This window comes from Triticum dicoccoides, chromosome 3B (genome assembly GCF_002162155.2).
Source record: "Triticum dicoccoides isolate Atlit2015 ecotype Zavitan chromosome 3B, WEW_v2.0, whole genome shotgun sequence".
NCBI classification, from domain to species: Eukaryota; Viridiplantae; Streptophyta; class Magnoliopsida; order Poales; family Poaceae; genus Triticum; species Triticum dicoccoides.
The window spans coordinates 61,498,440-61,513,087 of record NC_041385.1 but is presented as its reverse complement, the minus strand read 5'-3'; the positions used below and the strand labels follow the sequence as shown (position 1 = coordinate 61,513,087).

At 44.7% G+C, this 14,648-nt stretch overlaps 1 long non-coding RNA gene across 1 annotated transcript; it reads left to right on the top strand.

The window, feature by feature from the left end:
- Positions 1-305: 305 nt before the first annotated feature.
- LOC119274698 lies at positions 306-1,689 on the top strand. Its single transcript, XR_005135287.1, has 2 exons — positions 306-484; positions 1,470-1,689. It is a non-coding gene; the product is annotated as an uncharacterized LOC119274698 (long non-coding RNA).
- The last annotated feature ends 12,959 nt before the right edge of the window (positions 1,690-14,648 follow it).

Sequence of the window (14,648 nt, the reverse complement as noted above, 5' to 3'; positions counted from 1 at the left end):
TCTGTTAATAGTTTTTGAATATCTTGAAATGTGACATCCTCGAAGCATATGACTCAACAGTCACAATGGACCACATGTGGGATGACTTTTTTAGAAACTTAGAATGCATATCCAATGTTAAATGGGTTAAAAAGATGTAATAAAAAGAAAAACCAGGCACTTTTTTTAACTACCATACCCCTTTAGGCCTCGTTTGGCGCAGGGGGTTTCGGGAGGTTTCGAGAGGACAATCCCCGCGAGGGCCAGAAACCCCACAAAAACTCGACGGCCCGTTTGGTAACCGGGGTTTGCGCAGCCCAATTCTCTTCTTTCCCCTTCAATCCCCTCCTACCCACGCGTTTCAGGACCCTCGTCGAGGGGCTCGCGGAAGCACATCCCCGAGCGCAGCGCACGCCTCATCCACCCCGCCGCCACCAGCTTCTCCACGCGCCACCGTCCGCAGCCTCCTCCACGCCGGCCTGAGCGCCTCCCTTCCTTTTCTCTGGTATGTAATTCCGCACTGCCCCCTCCCGTCCCCCTTTGTTGGTCATAGTCTAGGGTTCTAGACCTCGACCGAGCATGCCGGTGTTGGAGTCATGGGCGAGGCGTGCGCTGCGCTCGGGGCCGGGCGGCCGGACGCGGCCGTGCGGTCTCTACGGGTTGCGTTAGCCAGCTGCTCGCCGGAGAAAGCCGCGGGGGTCGCCAATCTCGATGTTGGCCATCACGTCCGCGCAGCTGCACAGGAGCAGCACCAGGCTCAGAAGCAGAGTAGCAGGAAATGAGATGACTGCTCACCTAGTCATCTCAACAAGATTGGTTTTCTCTACTGGATCCTTGTTCACATAATTGGGAATAATTAGTACAGTAGTACTCATTAGTAAGTATATGTAGTAAATCATAGATGCGTGGAGTTGTAGTGCAGAATAAAAATACATGATCAAACGCTTTTTAAGTTTATTGTTGCAATGGCCATCTTCGGAAGCAGGAATTTTACAGTTTGATTCCTACATAAATCATCAAAAAGGGAAAAAATATTTATGCTCCAGAAAGGGTCTTCATCAACCCAGTTGTGAAACGTTCATATCTTTTGTATAGCCAATTACAAAGTATTCAGAGCAGTGTGTCATCAGCTCTTATTAATCTCCTGTCAGCAACTTGGTGTACAACCGGCTTCTTTGAGCACTGATTGTAGAGGGAAAAGGGCATCAATGAAACTCTGTTTAACCATTGTGCTTCGCTCAACACCCTGAACTAATTATTTCTCCTAAAATGTGCGCGAGAAAACAAACAACTGTAATCCGACTCTACATATTGTGATAATTATTAAATAATAATGCCAATGTAATATTGAGTTGTAATATTCAGTTGGGGTTCAAGTGTGTTGTTATATCCGTGGTCGTTTGTTAGTTAACAGCTGCTACTGCTAGTGTAAGGTTCATGGTAGAACTGTACTATACTTGCAACTATTGGTAATATGACATTTCTTGCAGATGAATTTGCAGGAGCATCTGGAGGTCAACCTGATCTTATTTTAGTCCAATTATCGCTTGGCTCTTTGGTTGCAAGAACTGAATTTGTGATTCCTCTTGTAAACCGAGACTTCAAAAGTAATGAAATTATTTCTGCTGTGATGTATAGTTGTTACTAATCTCTGCCATACAGTTGTGCTCCTTATAGTGGTAATAATAAATAATGTACAGTAAGATTTTAGGCCGATGATCCACCGACAGTAGGCCGATGATGCATTTTGCTGATTTTCTGTAGCAGTTTGATGGTACTAGATGGTTCTCCTAATCTCTGCAAAATGATTGTGTTGTTGTAGCAATGTAAATGTAAAATTTGCAGTTTCTTGATCTACTGACAGTAGATTGGTGCGAAACCAAGTGCCATTGGTTCTTATTTATGGCAACATTGGTTCTCCACTCTCAGATTATACATCGACAGTCTACGAACATTGGTTCTGACATGACTTGGAGATTTACCGACTACAGATTGCCGTATGGATGGAAGGTTCTATTATATCAGCTTTGTCAAGTTTTTACTGAATTTAGTTTCCAGGGCAATATTTCATTGCGAGCTTTTAACACATTCTAAGAATTTTAGAAGTCCAGCCGTATTCTAGTTAGTTTCAAATGTGCTTTGCTTCACTTTGGAAGATGTCAGTTGTTTCACTCTGTGATCTGCTCCAGATTATTTTTGTTTTGTTCTGATTTCCGAACCTTGTGCTTCCGCCTTTCATGATTTTGTTCAATTTTCCATTGAGCTAGGCCTTGGTTTAATTCCATCGTCTTGTTGTACATGTGTACTACTTTTTCTGTTGAATTATTTTGATCGGATGTTGGGTGCCAACTGATACCTGATCGTTGCTGTTTCATTTCATACAATTCCTTGTCACTAAATCGGTTGATGAGATATTGATTTCAAGTCATGCAATATTTCTAGTGGGAAAAACTGTTACTAAATTATTCCCTAGAGCAACTTTGTCTCATTTCTATTAAGTGACCTTTACAATTCTGTAGCAAGGATGTAAGGGGAGTTTGTTACATTGGAAAGATTGGATTTTTAAATGTTCTACAACATGTTATGTCAATATGACAAACCCTGCCTACCAAACAGAAATTTTAAACAAAGAGGAATGTGGATGGAGGGGTTTTGGGTATTCAAGGGGTTTTGAGGGGATTGGGTGGAAGGAAGGGATTCACCCAATCCCCTGAAATCCTCTCCTCCCAAAACCTCCCCAATCCACTTCTACCAAACAAGGTCTTAAGGCTACGGCGCCCCCCTACAGCCCATGCTACTGCATTGGACGTGGTGGAACAATTTCCGGACCTTCGGACCCCTCCGGAATCCTCCGGAACCTTCTGGAAGTTTCCCGGTACAATACCGAAAAAACCCAAACTTTTTCTGGAACCCGAACAACAACTTTCCATATATAAATCTTTACCTCCGGACCATTCCGGAACTCCTCGTGACGTCCGGGATCTCATCCGGGACTCCAAACAACATTCGATAACCACATACAAACTTCCTTTATAACCCTAGCGTCATCGAACCTTAAGTGTGTAGACCCTACGGGTTCAGGAACCATGCAGACATGACCGAGACAACTCTCCGGCCAATAACCAACAGCGGGATCTGGATACCCATGTTGGCTCCCACATGTTCCACGATGATCTCATCGGATAAACCACGATGTCAAGGACTCAATCAATCCCGTATACAATTCCCTTTGTCTAACAGTATTGTATTTGCCCGAGATTCGATCGTCGGTATACCGATACCTTGTTCAATCTCGTTACCGGCAAGTCTCTTTACTCGTTCCGTAACACATCATCCCGTGATCAACCCCTTGGTCACATTGTGCACATTATGATGATGTCCTACCGAGTGGGCCTAGAGATACCTCTCCGTTTACACGGAGTGACAAATGCTAGTCTCGATTCGTGCCAACCCAACAGACACTTTCGGAGATAACTGTAGTGCACCTTTATAGCCACCCAGTTACGTTGTGACGTTTGGTACACCCAAAGCATTCCTACGGTATCCGGGAGTTGCACAATCTCATGGTCTAAGGAAAAGATACTTGACATTAGAAAAGCTTTAGCATACGAACTACACGATCTTTGTGCGAGGCTTAGGATTCGGTCTTGTCCATCACATCATTCTCCTAATGATGTGATCCCGTTATCAATGACATCTAATGTCTATGGTCAGGAAACCGTAACCATCTATTGATCAACGAGCTAGTCAACTAGAGACTTACTAGGGACATGGTGTTGTCTATGTATCCACACATGTATCTGAGTTTCCTATCAATACAATTATAACATGGATAATAAACGATTATCATGAACAAGGAAATATAATAATAACTAATTTATTATTGCCTCTAGGGCATATTTCCAACAATCACCAAGATCTATCTATGGAGAAACCAGCAACGAGGGGAAGGAGAGTGCATCTACATACCCTTGTAGATCGCTAAGCATAAGCGTTCAAGAGAACGAGGTTGAAGGAGTCGTACTCGTCGTGATCCAAAACACCGGAGATCCTAGTGCCGAACGGACGGCACCTCCGCGTTCAACACACGTACAGCCCGGTGACGTCTCCCATGCCTTGATCCAGCAAGGAGAGAGGGAGAGGTTGAGGAATACTCCATCCAGCAGCAGCACGACGGCGTGGTGGTGGTGGAGGAGCGTGGCAATCCTGCAGGGCTTCGCCAAACACCGCGGGAGAGGAGGAGTACTTGGGAGAGGGGGAGGGCTGCGCCAGAACTTGTGGTTTTTTGCTGCCCTCCCACCCCCCACGTATATATAGGGGCAAGGGAGAGGGGGGCCAGCCCCCTCAGATCCAATCTGAGGAGGGGGCGGCGGCCAAGGGGGGAGCAGTGCCTCCCAAGTCAAGTGGAGGCCCTCCCGCTTAGGGTTTCCCCTCTCCCATGCGCATGGGCCTTGGGGGGCTGGTGCCCCTGGGCCATTAAGGCTAGGGCGCCCCCTTACAGCCCATGCTGCTGTATTGGACGTGGTGGAACATTTTCCGGACCTCCGGACCCCTCCGGAATCCTCCGGAACCTTCTGGAAGCTTCCCGGTACAATACCGAAAAAACCCGAACTTTTCCCGGAACCCGAACAACAACTTTCCATATATAAATCTTTACCTCCGGACCATTCCGGAACTCCTCGTGACGTCCGGGATCTCATCCGGGACTGCAAACAACATTCGGTAACCACATACAAACTTCCTTTATAACCCTAGCGTCATCGAACCTTAAGTGTGTAGACCCTATGGGTTCGGGAACCATGCAGACATGACCGAGACAACTCTCCGGCCAATAACCAATAGCGGGATCTGGATACCCATGTTGGCTCCCACATGTTCCACAATGATCTCATCGGATGAACCACGATGTCGAGGACTCAATCGATCCCGTATTCAATTCCCTTTGTCTAGCGGTATTGTACTTGCCCGAGATTCGATCGTCGGTATGCCGATACCTTGTTCAATCTCGTTACCGACAAGTGTCTTTACTCGTTCCGTAACAAATCATCCCGTGATCAACCCCTTGGTCACATTGTGCACATTATGATGATGTCCTACCGAGTGGGCCCAGAGATACCTCTCCGTCACACGGAGTGACAAATCCCAGTCTCGATTCGTGCCAACCCAACAGACACTTTCGGAGATAACTGTAGTGCACCTTTATAGCCACCCAGTTACGTTGTGATGTTTGGTACACCCAAAGCATTCCTACGGTATCCGGGAGTTGCACAATCTCATGGTATAAGGAAATGATACTTGACATTAGAAAAGTTTTAGCATATGAACTACGATCTTTGTGCTAGTCTTAGGATTGGGTCTTGTCCATCACATCATTCTCCTAATGATGTGATCCCGTTATCAACGACATCCAATGTCCATGGTCAGGAAACCGTAACCATCTATTGATCAACGAGCTAGTCAACTAGAGGCTTACTAGGGACATGGTGTTGTCTATGTACCCACACATGTATCTGAGTTTCCTATCAATACAATTATAGCATGGATAATAAACGATTATCATGAACAAGTAAATATAATAATAATAACTAATTTATTATTGCCTCTAGGGAATATTTCCAACACATATGCATTCTCAGAAGATTTTGAAGATAAATCAGTTTGAAGACATTGACCTCATGATGCGAAGACATTCACTTATATGTTGAGAGTTGGTTCTAGATTTGTACGAATCCGTGAATAAGTACAAGTGAGGAATCTAACTAGTTATGAAGCTTAAGTGAATATACTAGGCAGTATGAGGTGTAGACAGACTAGATCTAACATTGTATAGGTAGAAACCACTTTTGGTAAATAGGATGAATCTCTGAGGATAAAAAAGATGGTAAAAATAGAGTTATATTTACCACACGAAGAACTGCTAGATGGGATGAAAAGGAGATGGAGCAGTTCAATCCACCGTGCCCTAACTTGGCGACGGAGGACACCTACAGTAGTGGCGGAGAGGACGATGTCCGCGGCCGGCGTGAGGACGACGTCAGAGAAGTCGCGGCAGCTAAGCGCTTCGTCGCCGGCGTCATCGAGAGCTAGCGGTGGCGCTAGGGTTTTGACGAGGTGGAGAGGTGGAAGAAGGTTTTCTTTACAGCAAGGGGCATGCATTTATAAGGAAGTGTGCGGCATATCGCAATTACGTAGGTGCCCCTGGCGGTTCACATCTGAGGGGCACGTGGCAAGCATGCAACATACTCAGAGTTGTCCCACGTTCCCACGCCCGCCAGGCATGTCAGATGGTTGTTCCGGCTTCTCCAGATTTCAACCAATAAAGATAAATCATTTAAAACAGACTTAATGTTTGTCTCTGTGTCTTCTGCTGACTAGGACGCAGAGAAGACATTCGACGGTTTCAATAGAATGCATATGATTTGGACAGATAGAGTTTGAGATAGAAAGCACAGAGAGATTAGGGTCCGATCACATTCACTTAGTTCAAAAGATTCAACTAGGAAGACATAGCTATAAGTGAATGCCGTAGAGGACAAAACACTAGTATATATATATATATATCAGAAAGCAATCAAATCATCATAGTGAAGAGAATCATGAAGATAAGTTGAAATTGAAGACAACCAAAATGCGAAGACATTGCAAAAGTAACGCCATGAGTGAAACACTTCAAACCAAGAAATTTGGTGGTGGCGTTACCCACCGTATAGGAAGTATTATACCCAGACACGGCGCACAATTATCGTGGCGCTCCGAAGTCAAATTCCACGTTAATGTATTCACACTCAGAATGTAAGTCTTCATTAATTGAAGATATACTTTACTTTGTGTGTTGCACATCTAAGTCATCAACATGCATAAGTGTTAGGATGTGTGCCTGATCATAGGACATTTGAGGATTCCAAGATATTCGGCTCACACCGTAACTTGCAAAACCTTTTCTCATCCAAGGGCTTTGTGAAGATATCTGCCAGTTGCTCTTCAGTGTTGACGTGAATGATGTCAATATCTTTCTTCATGACATGATCTCTGAGAAAGTGATGACGAATTTCAATGTGCTTTGTCTTCGAGTGCTGGACTGGATTGTTGGCAATCTTGATGGCGCTTTCATTGTCACAGAAGAGAGGTACTTGTTTCAGATAGATGCCATAGTCCTTGAGAGTTTGCTTCATCCATAGAAGCTAAGCGCAGCAAGATCCAACAGCAATGTATTCAGATTCAGCAGTTGAGAGTGATACACAGTTCTGCTTCTTTGAAGACCAACAGACAAGTGATTGTCCCAGAAAGTGACATGTGCCTGATGTAGACTTGCGATCCACCTTGTCACCAGCATAATCAGCATCCGAGAAACCAACCAAATCAAATTTTGAGCCCTTTGGATACCATAATCCGAGTGTTGGGGTGTAAGCCAAATATCGAAGAATTCGCTTCACAGCTAAGTGATGCGATTCCTTTGGTGCCGCTTGGAATCGAGCACACATGAAAACACTAAGCATAATATCTGGCCTAGATGCACATAGATAAAGTAAAGAACCAATCATGGAGCGGTATACCTTTTGTTCAAACTCTTTACCATTGTCGTCGAGACCAAGATGGTGTTTGGCTGGCATTGGCGTCGTATAGCCTTTGCAATCTTCCATTCCAAACTTCTTCAGACAATCTTTGAGGTATTTTTCTTGAGATACGAAGATGCCATTCCTTTGCTGACGAATTTGAAGACCAAGGAAGAATTTCAGCTCACCCATCATGGACATCTGATATTGCTCTTGCATCATGTATCCAAATTCATCACTATACTTCTGGTTGGTGCATCCGAAGATAATGTCATCCACATATATTTGGCACACAAAAAGTTCACCATCATATGTCTTCGTGAAGAGTGTGGGGTCAAGGGATCCAGGTTTGAAGCCTTTGCTCTTCAGGAAGTCCTTGATCGTATCATACCAAGCGCGAGGAGCTTGTTTGAGGCCATACAGTGCTTTGTTTAGCTTGTACACCATATCAAGATGTTTTGGATCTTCAAAGCCAGGTGGTTGAGCTACGTACACTTCTTCTTCAATCTTGCCGTTGAGAAATGCACTCTTCACATCCATTTGATGTAGCAGAATGTTGTGGTGATTAGCGTAGGCTAGCAGTATACGAATAGCTTCAAGCCTAGCCACAGGAGCAAATGTTTCATCGAAGTCAATTCCTTCAACTTGAGTATATCCTTGAGCCACAAGACGTGCTTTGTTTCTGACTACTTGACCATGCTCATCTTGCTTGTTTCGATATATCCATTTTGTACCAATAATGTTATGCTTGCGAGGGTCAGGACGCTTGACAAGTTCCCAAACATTGTTCAGCTTGAACTGTTGAAGTTCCTCTTGCATTGCTTGTATCCATTCAGGTTCCATAAAGGCTTCAGCAACTTTCTTGGGTTCTGATATTGACACAAAAGAAAAGTGCCCACAGAAATTTGCTAACTGTGTTGCTCTTGAGTGAGTAAGTGGACCAGGTGCATTGATGTTATCTATTATCTTCTCAATTTGTACTTCATTTGCAACTCGAGGATGAACAGGACGAAGACTTTGCTCTTGCTGATCATTGTCATCATTTGGAGGATTGTCTTCAGTCTGTGCATTGTCTTCTGATTGGTTAGGTGCAGAAATGATAAGTTCCTCTTCAGGTTGTGCTTCAGAAGGCATGATTTCACCAGTTCCCATCAGCTTGATTGATTCGCTGGGCAGAGCTTCATCTAGTGTACTTGGTAGGAGATCTCTTTGTGAACCATTGGTTTCATCAAATCTCACGTCCATAGTTTCAACGATTTTGTAGAGATACAGGTTGAAGACTCTGTAAGAGTGAGAGTCCTTTCCGTAGCCAAGCATGAAGCCTTCATGAGCTTTAGGTGCAAATTTTGACTTGTGATGGGGATCCTTGATCCAGCACCTAGCTCCAAATACTCTGAAGTAGCTGACATTTGGCTTCTTGCCAGTAAGGATTTCATAGGATGTTTTGTTCAGAAGCTTATGGATATAAACACGGTCGATGATGTGACATGCTGTATCAATAGCTTTTGGCCAGAACTTTCTTGGTGTCTTGTACTCGTCGAGCATTGTTCGAGCCATCTCAATGAGGGTTCTGTTCTTGCGCTCTACGATGCCATTTTGCTGAGGAGTGTATGGAGCAGAAAACTCATGAGTGATTCCCATTGTATCCAGATAAAGATCAAGCCCTGTGTTCTTGAACTCAGTGCCATTGTCACTTCTGATATGCTTGATCTTCACACCATAATTGTTCATTGCTCGATTGGCGAAGCGTCTGAAGACATCTTGCACTTCACTCTTGTAGAGAATTATGTGCACCCATGTGTATCTTGAGTAGTCATCAACAATGACGAAGCCATAGAGACAAGCAGTTGTTGTGAGGGTAGAATAGTGAGTAGGGACAAATAAGTCCATGTGTAACAACTCGAAGGGTTGAGATGTAGTCATGATTGTCTTCGAGGGGTGCTTTGCCCTTGTCATCTTTCCAGCTTCGCAGGCACCACACAAATGATCCTTCTTGAACTTGACACCCTCGATGCCTATGACATGCTTCTTCTTGACGAGTGTGTGTAAGTTCCTCATGCCAGCATGCCCCAGCCTTCGATGCTAGAGCCAGCATTCTAAAGCTTTTGCAAGAAGACATACGGCAAGCTGTGGACCTGCTGAGAAATCTACCATGTATAGATCATCTTTTTGATACCCTTCAAAGACTAGAGACTTGTCGGATTCCATTAGTACAAGGCAACGATATTTTCCGAATAGCACAATCATGTTTAAGTCACAAAGCATTGAGACAGACATTAAGTTGAAACCAAGGGATTCAACAAGCACCACTTTATCCATGTGTTGATCCTTTGAGATTGCAACTCTACCTAGACCCAATACCTTGCTTTTACCAGTGTCAGCAAACATGATGTGACTCTTGTCTGATGGACGTAAGGTTGAGTCCATGAGAAGACTTCAATCACCAGTCATATGATTATTGCATCCGCTGTCAATAATCCATTCTGAAGCTTTTGGTGTCGTACCCTACAGTGCAGTTAGGAGGATAGGCTTCACAAAGAGTGTTGTGAAGCATAAGTATTTGACGCTTATAAGGATTATCACAACATAGGTCATGGTTAGGACACATAGTATGACTGGTAAGATATTCAGATGTGAAATATATAGCAAGATCATTTTATCATGCGTCCTATAATGTGTTTTAGGTCCCCAGCAATAGTATCGGACGCCTTTGATTGCTGGTTGGAGACCATTCCCTGCAAAAGAAAGTTAAGTCTTCTTCACCAACCACATCTTCAGGGGTGGCTTAGAAGCAATGAGTCTAAGTGCAGCATCTGAGAACTTCGGCTTTGAAGCCCTAGCAAATAGCCTTGCAGGAGATGAATGATACTCATATGAATAAGCAGAAAAGTTCTTAGTTCTATGAACATAGCGGTTCGAAGACACACACTCATATTCATCAGTTTGAGTACGATTTCCCTGCAAAACATTGGCGTTAGGGTGACTCAGGTGAGTCCTGTATGAAGCCTTTGGGCCAGATGAAGCCATAGGTCTGGGCTTTGTCTTCTTCCCTGGTGGTGTCATGATGACATTCACAGGAAGATTCTCAATACACTGCTTAGGTACCAGATCTTCTTCATAGGTGGTCCATTCCTGCAGTTAGTACCAATATACTTGGCAAACACTTCACCATTCTAATTCTTGAACAGTTTATAGTTTGCATCAAAGGATTCATCAATGATGATAGGGTTAGTGCAAGTGAAACCAGATAAGGTGGATGGATCTACTGAAGGTTCCTTTGCAGCAACCCATGTGGTTTTGGGATACTGCTCAGGCTTCTAGTAGGAACCATCAACATTCATTTTCCTTTCGAACCCAACACCCTCTTTCCTAGGGTTTCGGTTCAGAATCTGCTTTTTGAGGACATCGCAGAGTGTCTGATGTCCTTTCAGACTTTTATACATCCCTGTTTCAAGCAATGTCTTCAACCTAGCATTTTCATCAGCAATAGTAGTGGTATCCTCCGCAGAGGGGTTAGTAACCACATCAGTAGTTGAAGACAATGCAACAGTAGCAGCAGTGGAACATTCAGCAACAGATGTAGCGTTATCACGCTCAATGCATTTTAGACATGGTGGTTCAAATCCAACCGGTGTAACGCTGATTGTTGAGTAAGTAATGAATCGTGCTCCTTGTGAAGATCTTCATAATCCACTCTTATCTTTTCAAGGTCATGCTTTCTTTGAAGACATTCAGAAGAAAGCTTCTCGTGATCAGACAGGAGAGCATTATGTTGATCTTGAAGGGCGTCAAACTTGGAATGAAGTCTCTGAAGACTCTCAGCCAATGCTTTTGACTGATCCATTTCATTACCCAAGATATCATCGCTCTTACTTAGCATGTTTTGAACCTTTTCCAAGACTCTTTGTTGTTTAGTGGCAAGGGAAGCAAGTTTGGCATAGCTGGGACCAAATTCATCACCTGATTCATCATCACTAATTTCAGAGAGGTAGCATTCAGTTACCTCAGTACCCATTGCCATAAGGCATGGTGAAGATGATATCGATTCAGGTGCAAAGGTCATATCCTTAAGAGACTCCTTGTAATCCTCAAACCAAGGATCATGACGAGTACGATGACCTTCATAGACCTCAAATAGCCGGTCCCAGATTAGCTTCACATGATTGAGGTGCATGACGTTCCTGAACTGATTTCAGGACAGACAGGAGCAGATGACATCCTTCGCCGTGAGATTCAGTAGAGTGTACTTGCAAATGTCATCAGCATCCGCCATCTTGCATAGATCGGTAAGACCAATCTCAGTGACGGTCCATAGTTCGCTATCCATAGCCATGAGTCGCTTCTTCATCATGGCCTTCCACCGAGGATACTCATGACCGTCAAAGGTGGGGCAAGATACATTCCTCAATCCTGCAGTCGACATAGCTGAAACTCCAGGCGGTTAAACCAAATCACACAGAACAAGGGAGTACCTTGCTCTGGTACCAATTGAAAGTGCTAGTTATCGACTAGAGGGGGGTGAATAGGCGATTTTTACGAAAGTCTTCAAAATGTGGAAGTTTCAAAGACAAACAATAGAAATGGCCTAATTGATATGCAGCGGAAGATAAACTACACTAAGCAAGCCATAGTCAAGTATGCAATAATGTGAAAGTACAAAGACTAATAGCAGCTAGGTAGTAAGGATCAGGATGGAAGATAGTATGAAGCCAACAACGATAGTAGTTAAGCAATGAAGTCAAACAGGTATGATAATTAAGCAATGACTTCACGAAGACAAACACAAAGTAAAAGGGGGAGAGGATAGAACCAGTCACTTGTTGAAGACACATGATTTGTTGGACCAGTTCCAGTTGCTGTGACAACTGTACGTCTGGTTAGGGAGGCTGAGATTCAACTCAGAAGACCGTGTCTTCACCTTATTCCCCTTGAGCAAAGGACACCTAGTCCTTGCCCAATCACTCTGGTAAGTCTTCAAGGTAGACTTCCGAACCTTCACAGACTTCGTTCACCGGCGATCCACAATGACTCTTGGATGCTCAGAACGCGACGCCTAACCGGCTGGAGGATTCACAGTCCTCAAGTGTAATAAGTCTTCAGGTCACACAGACAGAAAGACTTCAGTGATGCCTAACACTCTTTGGCTTTGGGTGTTTGGGCTTTGTCCTCGCAAGGATTTCTCTCTCTCAAAGGCTTCGAGGTGGATTGCTCTCAAACGACAAAAGCCATAAACAAACTCTGAGCAGCCACCAATTTATGGTGTAGGAGGTGGGATATTTATAGCCACAAGGCAAACTAACCTGATATGTCCGAAATGACCCTGGGTCACTAAGGAACTAACATGTGTTCCAACGGTCAGATTTCAAACACACACGGCAACTTTACTTGGGTTACAAGCAAAGCTGACTCATCCAGCTCTGGATAAGATTTGCTCTCATTGTCTTCGCTCGAAGACATAGGATTTTGGTTGAGCATCACTTCAGTCATTTTGACTTAGTTCACTTGGACCCCACTTAACAGTACGGTGGTTCCTATGACTCAACAAAGAAGAAAAGGAAACAACGAAGCGACACAGTCTTCGCGCTCCATAGTCTTCACACAATGTCTTCTCATGTCATAGTCTTCAATGTGAATATCTTCACATACCACCATTGTCTTCAATGTCTTCATACATTTTAGGGGTCATATCCGGTAGGTAAACCGAATCAATGAGGGACACTACCTGCGTTATCCTGCAATTCTCACAAACGCATTAGTCCCTCAACCAACTTTGTCATCAATACTCCAAAACCAACTAGGGGTGGCACTAGATGCACTTACACATCTGGCATACAAAAATTAAGCTCGATCTGAGCTTCTAAAAATTTATGTTGTTTATTTACAATAAACGATGTACGCTGTCATAATGATCGCGATAAGCATGCAGCCAACAAAGCATAGCAAATACAACAATCTCTATGGGCGATCCAGGACACACGGTTGCTGCTTCTTCTTCCTCCTATTACTCCTCTGTCTCTTCTTCCTCTTCTTCCGCAGATTCCCTCGAGAGTCATCCTCAGGGAGAAAGAAGGAAGAACCGCCTTGGGCCATGTTAAGGTACTTGGGGAAGATGCATGGGCAGCACATTGCATTGGGAAAGGGGTTCCGTTCGACAAAAAACTTGGTCAATGCCTCCACCGCCGCACATTTCATGTCGATAACGACGGCCCAGCCATCGTCATCTTGAGCATTCACCTTGGTCATCATGTAAAGAAGATAGTCATTGTACACGCTCAGAACCGGGCCATAAAAAATTAGTTTCTTCAATTCTAGCTCTTGTGTCCCATCATCCAGCAGCTCAGGCAACAAAGCGGAGTAGCTCTGATCAATTGAGATGTCATCGACATGGACGGTGCATCTTTTCTGCCAGCCGTCCCAGGAGAGCCTCCTGTTCCACACAATGGCTCTCCAGCCTTTCCTACAGGTCAAGAAATTCTCGTCGTCGCGTTTTATCTCGACGAACTTGATAAGACCATCGTCGCAGCTGGCGACGTCATAGAAATACTCAGGGGCACAGTGATAATTGCCGTCCTCGCCTGGAAAGCCGACATTTGGTAGGGGCAATGGGATTAAATCGATGACAGGACGCCCATCGAACAGGTTGTGGAGAAGGAGAATGCCATGCTTGATATCAACCCAACCCAGTGAGCTTGCTTCGGCCGTGATCTACCTGGAGAAGTCGTGCCTGCAGCATAGCTGCTTCTGGGAGTCTGATAAGTGCGCATGGGACGCCTCCGCGGCCCTCCATGCCCGCGTTTTGGATGAAAAGACATGGGCGTCAAACCGCCATACCTCGTCCTCGGCGGTCGAGTTGCGGTCGAGGAAGGCCATGGCATAGTGCTCGTGGTTGCAAGTTAGGAGGCCCAACTTTTGCCAGGCGAAGAACGTGGGGAGGGGCTGCGAGCTGTGTAGATGAAGTGGCTGGAGCCCAAGGTTAGAATGAACAGGACGAAGGCGGCCTCGGCACAGAGGAGTCAGGCTTGGTACTCATACTTGAGGCCGGGGTAGTTGACGAAGAAGTAGGAGATGCCCGGCGGGTCGACGAGCCAGAAGGTCACCGCGACTGACTGGCCCTCG